Source organism: Takifugu flavidus, chromosome 7 (assembly GCF_003711565.1).
Source record: "Takifugu flavidus isolate HTHZ2018 chromosome 7, ASM371156v2, whole genome shotgun sequence".
NCBI lineage: Eukaryota > Metazoa > Chordata > Actinopteri > Tetraodontiformes > Tetraodontidae > Takifugu > Takifugu flavidus.
Genome location: NC_079526.1, coordinates 1,015,266 through 1,025,310, shown reverse-complemented (window position 1 = coordinate 1,025,310; position 10,045 = coordinate 1,015,266). Strand labels below are relative to the sequence as shown.

The following is a 10,045-nucleotide window of genomic DNA, read 5'->3' as shown; positions in this document are numbered from 1 at the left end:
AGTTTGTGCGGAAGAGGTGGAACACGCCTAGATGGGAAGGTCCTTATCAAGTACAGCTGACCACAAAGACTGCAGTTCGAGTGGACGGGAAACTGTCGTGGATACACCTTTCCCATTGTAAGAAACAGAAAATTCTTCCAGGTGAAGGCAAGGGAGCAGTGGCGGACTGTCCGTAAACGGCTGACGGCCTGTATAGGTCCAGCAACGGCTGAACCCCGTCGGAACCTGAGAAGAAGCTCTAAAAGGAAATGAAGTTGTTCTTCCTAATTGTGGTGAGTGCTGTGACGGCAGGACTCGTGAGTTTTGGCCTTTGGAACTTCCGACAGGAGGGAGGTAATCAGGGACAGAAAGATGCTCTGAGACAGGATGAGAGCTACGCGCGCGCTAAACGCACCGTAGTTAGCCACTTAGGACATTCATGGTTAGAACAAGATCCAGAGTCCCCACACATTTATGGTTTGAATACATGGTGGCGCTATGCTAATTTCACAGCTCGGACACAGAATCATTCCCGTTGTTACGTTTGTTCTATGCTACCAGTTTCCGTGCATACACCACGAATAACTGCTGAACCAATGACAGGGAGTGAAGGACAGTGCTTTGTCCACATAGGGCTAAGCCGTGACCCGAATTTCACAATCAAGTTGTTGGATGGAACGTGGTTCACTCGCAGTAATTGCACCCAAAAGCCACTACGGACAATGGCAGGGAAAGCCAATAGATTCAGATTCCCTGTGCTAGGTGCGATAAATCACACATACTGTTATGCACGGAGTGGTGGTAGAGTCATTACACAAGGATGTCTGTAAAGTTGTTTATACGTCATGCACACTGGGAATCAGTGATGATGTGAAGTTAAACTATATAACTGATCGGTACTATCGGGAAACGTGTCTACAGCAACATAAAAGTTCCGAGCAATGCGAACAGGAGTGTATTGATGACCCCCGGCACTTCTGTGGTTACTTTACCTTAGATGAATCAACACAGATGTGTCCAGAAGGTTATAACTGTACATGTAACTATCCCACATTCACGCCAGAAGACGAAGGTACGCAATTAGTGGATAAGGGATGGTGGTTATGTGGACACAATGCGTATGCACACCTACCAGCAAACTGGTCAGGAGTGTGTGCTCCTGTACATCTCAAGGATCACACAATTATAATCTATGCCAACAACACCGAGAACATAGCACAGAAGCGTTTTAAACGAGATTTGAATGAATACGAGTTCAAACCACACGACTCAGTGTGGGGCACAGATGTACCACAAGAGTTTAAACACTGGACAGATGGACAAAAGGTCTCCATTAGCCTTTTTCCGTGGGTAGGAGTGGCAAAGAACATATTGAGATTGGAAACGGTTGATTATAGGCTGAAAGTGTTTACTAATTTGACAAAAGTTGCTCTCGCAGGAGTCAAGGAAGAAATGACAGCGCTAAGACTGATGACCATGCAGAATAGGATGGCCTTAGATCTCATAACGGCCCCCCAGGGAGGAGTTTGTGCAATGGTAGGAGATTACTGTTGTACGTTCATCCCAGAGAATGATGCGGATGGTCACCTGATAGATAGCGCATTGAGAAATTTAACTAAGCTACAGAGAGCTATGATTGATGATGGTAGTCCCCCACCAGATTGGCTTACAAAAATGCTGTCGGGGTGGAGGGAACTACTGTTCAAGATAGGAATAATGATAGGGATAGTACTGCTAGTATTAGCCATACTAGCTTGTTGTGTAGTACCTCTTGTCCGGGGTTGCATTGGCCGGCTCGTGGGATCAGCTGTTACTAGTACTTTGCTGCAGGTGGAAGAAGAATCTCTACTGGACGACGATGAGAGAGGAAGAGGAAGAAGAATGGATCAATGTAATACAAGATGTAAAAGAAATGTTCAAGATGTCTTAAGCTGTACACATGATGAATTCTGAGTGCAAGAAATGTGTTTCTAGGAAAATGACGTAATGCATTGAAATTTCATGAAATTGTAAAGATGTAATACTGATGACGAAAATCTAGACGCATTTAACGATAAACAGGAGGGAAATGTGAGAAGGATTATTGTTATTGTTGTTATTAGTATTATCTTTAAATGCTATTGTATGTAGACTTTGAGTGTTTGAGGAATGTTGATAGGAAAGGAAGAACATGAGAGTGTCGTAAAAGTGCTGAAGCTGCTTACAATCAAGCTCAGCACTCAGACGTATCCTGTTGGTCAGGATTAGAGAAGTTTGTAAAGATGTCAGAAGACAATGAATTACAATATCCTGTTTAGACACCCATTCTGTTTGCACCAATAAAAGAGGTGAGCGAGCAGCAGACGAACGGAGTTGACAGAGGAAGCTTGAACTGCTGCTCGGCTCCCCCTTTGCAAAGGACTCCAGTTGTTTGCGTGGTTACTCTGAGTCTAGTGAACGAACAGCGCGGGTGATCAAAACTTCATCCTCACACTTGGAGGTCCTGATCCGCATCCCTGCCGCTTCACACTCGGTCGCAAACCGCCCCAGCATGTGTTGGAGGCCCTTGCTCGATGGTACGTCAGCCGCAAAAAGCAGCAATGAGGAGCATCAAGCCTGGCTCGAGGTGACCACCACCTAGGATTACCCCAGAAAATAAAGAAAGATAAAATATATTATTTGTTGCTTGTTTATTTACAAAAACTGATCACTAATGATTTGGTCATTATCATTCTAGAAATGTATAATAACTATTTGTTAAAGTTACTGCATGTGTTTGTTTGAACACCGGAAACGTGAATGTAAAGATTTTCAATGAAGAAAAAGAAAATACTGTCACGATAACTGTCAGATATTTACCTAATTCTTCCAACAATGTTTATCATTTTGTAATCTTAGAACCACAGAGAAAATTGCCCAAGACTTCCTGAATGGTGTCGGCAGAGAATTACACAAGGAACTGGTAGCTAAGGATAAAATCAACAACCACACAAGCTACATTTCAGGTGATTTTAACATTCTTATATTACAAAAAAAACAACCAATTCATACGTACTGATGGATGAATAACTTTCTTTCAGGACCCTGGTTAGACATGCATCTTAAAAATCGCAAATCTTTACTGCACTTCAATATTTTTGGGCTGCTTCGACCAGACCCAAAGACAGAGTATAATCAACAGTTGGTGCGGGCCACCAATCTGCTCTGCTCAACTTTGCGCTACATGAAAACACTGCGAGCTGGACTACTGGAGCCAAATGTTTTACACTTCCAGCCTTATGGAGCTCAGATGGTTGATGCCTACCCACTGGACATGTCTTAGTACCATCGTGTCTTTAACACAACTCGAATTCCAGGACAGGGCCGAGATGAGCTCTTTACTAATGAGAAAGGCCGCCATGTTCTTGTTATGAGAAATGGCAACATGTATGTTTTTGATGTTGTAGACAGGGATGGAAACTTGTTGAAGCCTACAGAGATCCAGGCCCACTTGAACTACATTTTGACTGACCTGACACCAGCACCTGCCTTTCCTATTGGAATCTTGACCAGTGAGAACCGAGACGTGTGGGCCGAACGGAGGGACAAACTGGTAAATTGTGGAAATACAGACAATTTAAGGCTTGCGGACAGTGCTGTTTGCTGTCTCTGTCTGGATGATGCAAGTATGAAGAAGGGTGATGACATGTTACATAGTTTGCTGCTGGCTAATGGCTGCAATCGGTGGCTTGATAAGTCTTTCAGTCTCCATGTTTCAAAATCTGGTGAAGCTGGCATTTGCATGGAGCACTCCTGGGGTGATGGCATGACCATGACTGATATTTTGGAAAAAATCTACAAAGACTCAACAGAGCAGCCGCAGGTGCACCCAGGCTTTGTTGCTGCTGCCGTGGATTCAGCTTCTGCTGTGCATCAGTTACAGTTTAACCTGGACAGTGTGCTGAAGAACGGCATCAAGAAAGCCAATGACAACTTTGATTTACATGTGTCACAACTCAGTATTGATTTTATGATCTTTGGGAAAGGTGGAAAGGAAACAATGAAGAAAAATAACTTGAGCCCCGACAGTATGGCCCAGCTTGCTTTTCAAATGGGCTTCCTGAGGATGCGTGGACAAACTGTTCCTACGTCTGAGCCATGCAGTATGACGAGATTCAAGCATGGTCGTTTAGAGCTTATTCCATCAGCCACCACCTACACAAAACAATGTTCTAATGCCTTCGTTTGTCAGCAAGACCAACACAGCGTACAACAACTAAAGGCCATGCTCTACCAGTGCTCCAGGTACCACAGGCAGCTTGTCAAAGAAGCATCTATGGGTGAGTTTAACATTTTTGCAGATATAATTTGTGACACCATAAATGCAAAGAAAGGGGAGGAGATACTTTTTAATATTTTAGAACAACCTTCAAAAATTAATTACATCTCACAACGTCACTTCTAATTTGACTAGAAAAGCAAACAAAACAAAAAGGTAAGCCTTTGGTTTTACACATTGGGCTGGAGTCAGTTGAATAGGCGAGGGCTCTCACTAAGAGGGAAGAACCCTTCAAAATAGAGAAATCAGCCAAAACCACCAAATATTCACTAAGTGCAGAAAAATCCACTTCCCAGATAACCGCAGACCAGACAGGAGAGAGCCTACCACCCGAGCACCACTATCTCCAGCAACTAAAAGAAGCAACTGATAACCAATGGTTAAGAAACAATAACTCCTTTTCTCCCCCCAGCTCCACAGATTATAACCCAGTCACATTCGCCATCAGCCAATTCACTGAATTCACTGATGCTCTAGGGCGGGGTTGGCAACCCACGGCTGTAGAGCCATATGCGGCTCTTTAGTGCCTCCCTAGTGGCTATGTGGAGCTTTTTCAAAAATATGATAATGGAAAAGGTGGTGTGAATATATAATTTCTGTAGCAGGAAAAACATGACACACATTCTTAAAGTTTTCCAATGCTGTAAAAATGTGTATAAGAAATATTTAATTTCAACATCTCATTATAACGGAAGTTAAACTTACAGCACCATCTTACAGCAGAGTGGTCATGTGGTTAGTCATTCTCTCCACGATGCTCATTATATATATTAGCCTACTTATCATTTTGAAAGTAGGCTAATATAGCTAATATAGACACTTACAGCATGTGTTGCCTTTATAATAAGGCTTATATAAGGCTTATATAAGGCACCAGACAGATTGTTTTTGTTTGGTCCAATATGGCTCTTTCAACATTTTGGGTTTCTGACCCCTGCTCTACGGTTTTAGATAAGACATCTGGGAGTTTTTTGGAACCTGTACAAGTTATTTTACAGGCATTTCTGGCTCTAGCAAACATATGTTGAACTTTTTCCTTGACAGAACATACTGCATTTACTGTGTGTGATATTTTATAACCACAGCATAAAAGTGACTCTCAAGGAGATAAAAAGCTACTACTGTACAATGATATACATCTGCCAACAGGGAGTGCAGCAGCTTCCTCAGAACACACCTTCCTGAGCCCTTGCCTGATCAGAGGTCAAATCACAGAGGGTGTTACAACTATACAGATTGGCAAACAATAAAATTGGGCTCTCCATAATGATAATTCCGATTATAATAATTTGTAGATCTAGCAATCTTATGTCCTTCTTTCAGTTTACCACATTTCTTACTTTTCCTTGTTCAGTCTTGTTCAGATAATAATAATAATAATAATAATAATAATAATAATAATAATAAAATACAACTTTGTGGTTGTGTCATCGGATTTGCGGCCGCATGTTCTGGACACTCGGGTGAAGAGAGGGGCGGAGCTGTCAACTGATCACCACCTGGTGGTGAGTTGGCTCCGATGGTGGGGAAGAATGCTGGACAGACCCGGCAGGCCCAAACATGTTGTGAGGGTCTGCTGGGAACGGCTGGTAGAGTCTCCTGTCAGAAGGACCTTCAACTCACACCTCCGGGAGAGCTTTGACCATGTCCCCGGGAAGGTGGGGGACATTGAGTCCGAGTGGACCATGTTCCGTGCCTCCATTGTTGAGGCAGCTGACCAGTGCTGTGGCCGCAAGGTGGTTGGTGCCTGTCGTGGCGGCAACACCCGAACCCACTGGTGGACACCAGCGGTGAGGGATACCGTCAAGCTGAAGAAGGAGTCGTATCGGGCCTTACTGGCCTGTGGGACTCCTGAGGCAGCAGATAGGTACCGGCAAGCCAAGTGGAGTGCAGCTACGGCTGTTGCCGAGGCAAAGACCCGGGCATGGGAAGAGTTCAGTGAGGCCATGGAGAACGACTTTTGGACGGCGTCGAAAAGTTGCTGGACCACCATCAGGCGTCTGAGGAAGGGGAAGCAGTGCAGAGAGCAGTGAGACCCCCGGGAAGACCCAGGACACGTTGGAGAGATTATGTCTCTCGACTGGTCTGGGAACGTCTCGGGATCCCTCCGGATGAGCTGGAAGAAGTAGCTGGGGAGAGGGAAGTTATTGGAAATGTGATTCTTACATAAATCATTTTTTCATTTTTTATTAACAAGAAGTGGGAGAAAAAATGATTTATGTAAGAAGCACACTTCCAATAATCTATCAGGATTGATTCATAAACTCCAAAAAATAGTTATTTATGAATGTTTCCTCCATCTCTCTGAGTACCCATCATTGGAACGGTGGTTCTTTTCACTGTACTGAAACCGCTCATTAATATGATTTTTTCAAAACATTTATTGAATCGTTCATTACTTATCGGGAGCTCTATTGATGACTCAAGAGAGAGACAGAGAGTTGGAGAGAGAGAGAGGAAACATTAGAAAGAAAGGAACACCATCCAAGAGGGATTCCATGGGCAATCAAATGTGTGCTATGTTGTCATTAACATTAAACATTATTTTTCTGTCTGACAGGCCAAGGTTTATACTGTCATCTCTATGGTCTGCGTGACTTCCAAGCACCAGGAACTGCACAGCCTGTATACAGATTGTGACCTAGATGGCTTCACCTTGTCTACCAGCACAGTTGCCACCTCAGTGTTGGCAGTCTTTGCACCAGCTGTGCCTGATGGATTTGGTCTTCACTATTTTCTTCAGGATAATGCCATAAATTGCTCTTTTGCTAGCTACCAGGCTGACAGTCACAAGGATTTTAGTCGATGTGTGAACAAGTCTTTAGAAGACATTTTCACTGTCCTAGAAGAAAAAACCCTCAGTTAAATATACCTGTGGTTGGTGGTGGTTTACTTGTGGCCCCCAGTCTCTAAAGTTAGAACAGGGGTGTGGAGCATTTAGGGGTACAGAAACCTGATCAACTGAACAGGCGTATGTCTCCCATTCATGGCCTCCTCTCCTCTCCTCTCCTCTCCTCTCCTCTCCTCTCCTCTCCTCTCCTCTCCTCTCCTCTCCTCTATGAGAAGAATTATTGTAATTGTTATTAGTATCATCCTTAAATGCTATGATATGTAGATTTTGAGTGTTTGAGGAATGTTGACAGGAAAAGAAGAACATGAGAGTGTTTTGTAAAAGTGCTGAAGCTGCTTACAACCAAGCCCAGCACCCAGATGTATCCTGTTGGTCAAGATTAGAGAAGTTCGTTAAGATGGGAGAAGATGTCAGAAGGCAATGAGTTATGAGATCCTGTTTAGACACCCATTTTGTTTGCACCAATAAAAGAGGTGAGCGAGCAGCAGACAAACAGAGTTGACAGAGGAAGCTTGAACTGCTGCTCGACTCTCCCTTGCAAGGAACTCCTGTTGTTTGCCTGGTTGATCTGAGTCTAGTGAACGAACAGCGCAGGTGATCAAAACTTCACCCTCACACCTCCTTTTCCTGTCCTCCCCCTTTTCCTCCTTGACTGACAGATAGATAGATAGATAGATAGATAGATAGATAGATAGATAGATAGATCGATAGATAGATAGATAGATAGATAGATAGATAGATAGATAGATAGATAGTAGCTCCCTATCTAAAGGGATAGCCACCTTTATAGCTATATGTTGGCCTGCCGACCTCCAACCCTGCTGACCCACTCTACTCTTATACCAGCAGCTTTTACTATTAATTTATTTCCCTGATCTCTGCCTATTCTCTCCTCTACCCGTCCACCCCCTTCTCCTCTCTCTCTATCCAGCCGGCCGTCAGCAGGAGGGTTCCTCTACATCAGGGGTCACCAACGCAGTGCCCGTGGGCACCAAGTCGCCCGCAATGACCACCTGAGTCGCCCGCAAGCCTGTTCTAAAAATAGCAAAACTCGCAAGTGAGGTGCGTCTAAGAAAAAAATTTCTACCGCTATTTTTTTTAAAAGCACACCTGCAATTACATAGATTTTAAAATGACAATGTCTTAAAATAAAAATATAAATAAAGTGAAGGTGAACTCTGACCTAGTTCAAAGGTTCAGTATTGTGCGCATGAAAGAACCTTTGCACCTGTGGAGAATAAACTAGCGGGCAGTGAAGATGGTGAGTGGAGGGCAATTTTCTACCCCAAAAACATGGCAAAAAGAAGACAGTAAATTTATCATTTTCAAATTGAATGGGAGGAAGAGTAATTTTTTACTACTGTGAAAGGAAGGTGTGTATGTTGCATTTGTGGGGCGACTGTGATGACGGTGAAGCAGCACAATGTGGCGCGACGCTTCACTACGCGTCATGAAAGCTACAATGCTTATTCTAACTACCCACCGGGAAGCATTCTACAGTCAGAGAAGGCCCAGGAGTTAAAAAGTGTGTTTATAAAATGGAACAGATTTTGAGCACAATTGCAGTAGATTTGTTCAGTTAAGATTTATTCAATATGAAAGTTAATTTTTTTTAAAATGTTGCATAACTTTTTAAAACATGGTTAAACATAGTTTATGAATTGTTAAAATGGTTTAATTTTGTTGTGAATCTTCTCCTGGTGGTAGCCGAGATGTGTTGATGAGGAAGGAATCTTCGCAGACACCGACTTGGTTATCAAAGATGTTTATTGGAGAGAACAGTCAGGTATCAATCGGACGCTGCAGCATGCCCGAGGGAGGTTTCGTGGTCCCGATGGTGAAGAACTCCGAGGTGTCTACATCGATACCTCCTTCTTATACAGTCAAGTAAACACATTCTTTTCTGATGACCTCACGATATACAATATGGCCAACCCAATGGTATAGCGTTCAGTTATTACCAAAAAAGGGAATGGTGAAGATGCTTCATGCTATACATCCTCATATGGAGAGCAACCAGGGGCCCACAGGCTCCAGTGTCATCTTTTAGCAGCTCCTTTTACATAAAGGAAGAAGACACAGGACACACATGTGGAGCATGTCCTAATATGGTGCTTAGGCTGGCTGCTAAACACATTGCGGCCTTACAGACGTAAAGCCTGCATAGAACGGGTCAGATACTACAGTTTCTTATGGTTGAAAGGGTCTGGTGAAAACTCGACATTTTATTCTGATCAAATGTAGAAGTGATCATCTGAACAATTTCTGAGATTAATAATAAGAAAGTGTTGAATATTGATCTTTTCTGTTACCCACTCTAAGTTATTGATACACACACACAGACACACAATTTGTTATTTTAGAGGAGTGTGTCAAGCTGTAGCCCTTCACATGACTTGGTACCCATGATGTAGCTCTTGGTTTCAAAAAGGTTGCTGACCCCTGCTCTACATGATCCCGGTCCTGCTCAAGGTTTCTTCCTGTTAAAGGGAAGTTTTTTCTTTCTACTGTTGCTTGTTGGGGGTCAGGCCCTGGGATTCTGTAAAATGCCTAGAAACAACTTTTATTTTAACAGATGATACCTAAATAAAGGTTGATTAGATTTGATTTATGTATGTTAAAGCCAACTTAACACCATTTTAGCAGAGTGTGACATGATGAAGGGCCACGCCCTACCTGTGCTCACTACAATGGGCGCACTGGGTTATTGCAAATGATGAGCGAGTGTGAAAAAAATGTTAGCCAATCATAAACAACCTCTATCCCACTGCACTTCAGACAAAAAACAGTGAGGTAAGGTAAAACCAAACACCAGCCAGCACAGAAACACGAGACACAACCGCATTCGCCTCAATGGACACCTCTTGGTAGCCTACCAAGCTTGTCAGGAAGTCCCTGTAAAAGTCACTTAAAAGTTC

General features: G+C 43.2%; 1 pseudogene; it reads left to right on the top strand.

Moving 5' to 3' along the window:
• The first annotated feature begins 2,821 nt into the window (after positions 1-2,821).
• LOC130529043 (carnitine O-palmitoyltransferase 2, mitochondrial-like) overlaps positions 2,822-10,045 on the top strand; it is a 29,767-nt pseudogene continuing 22,543 nt past the window's right edge.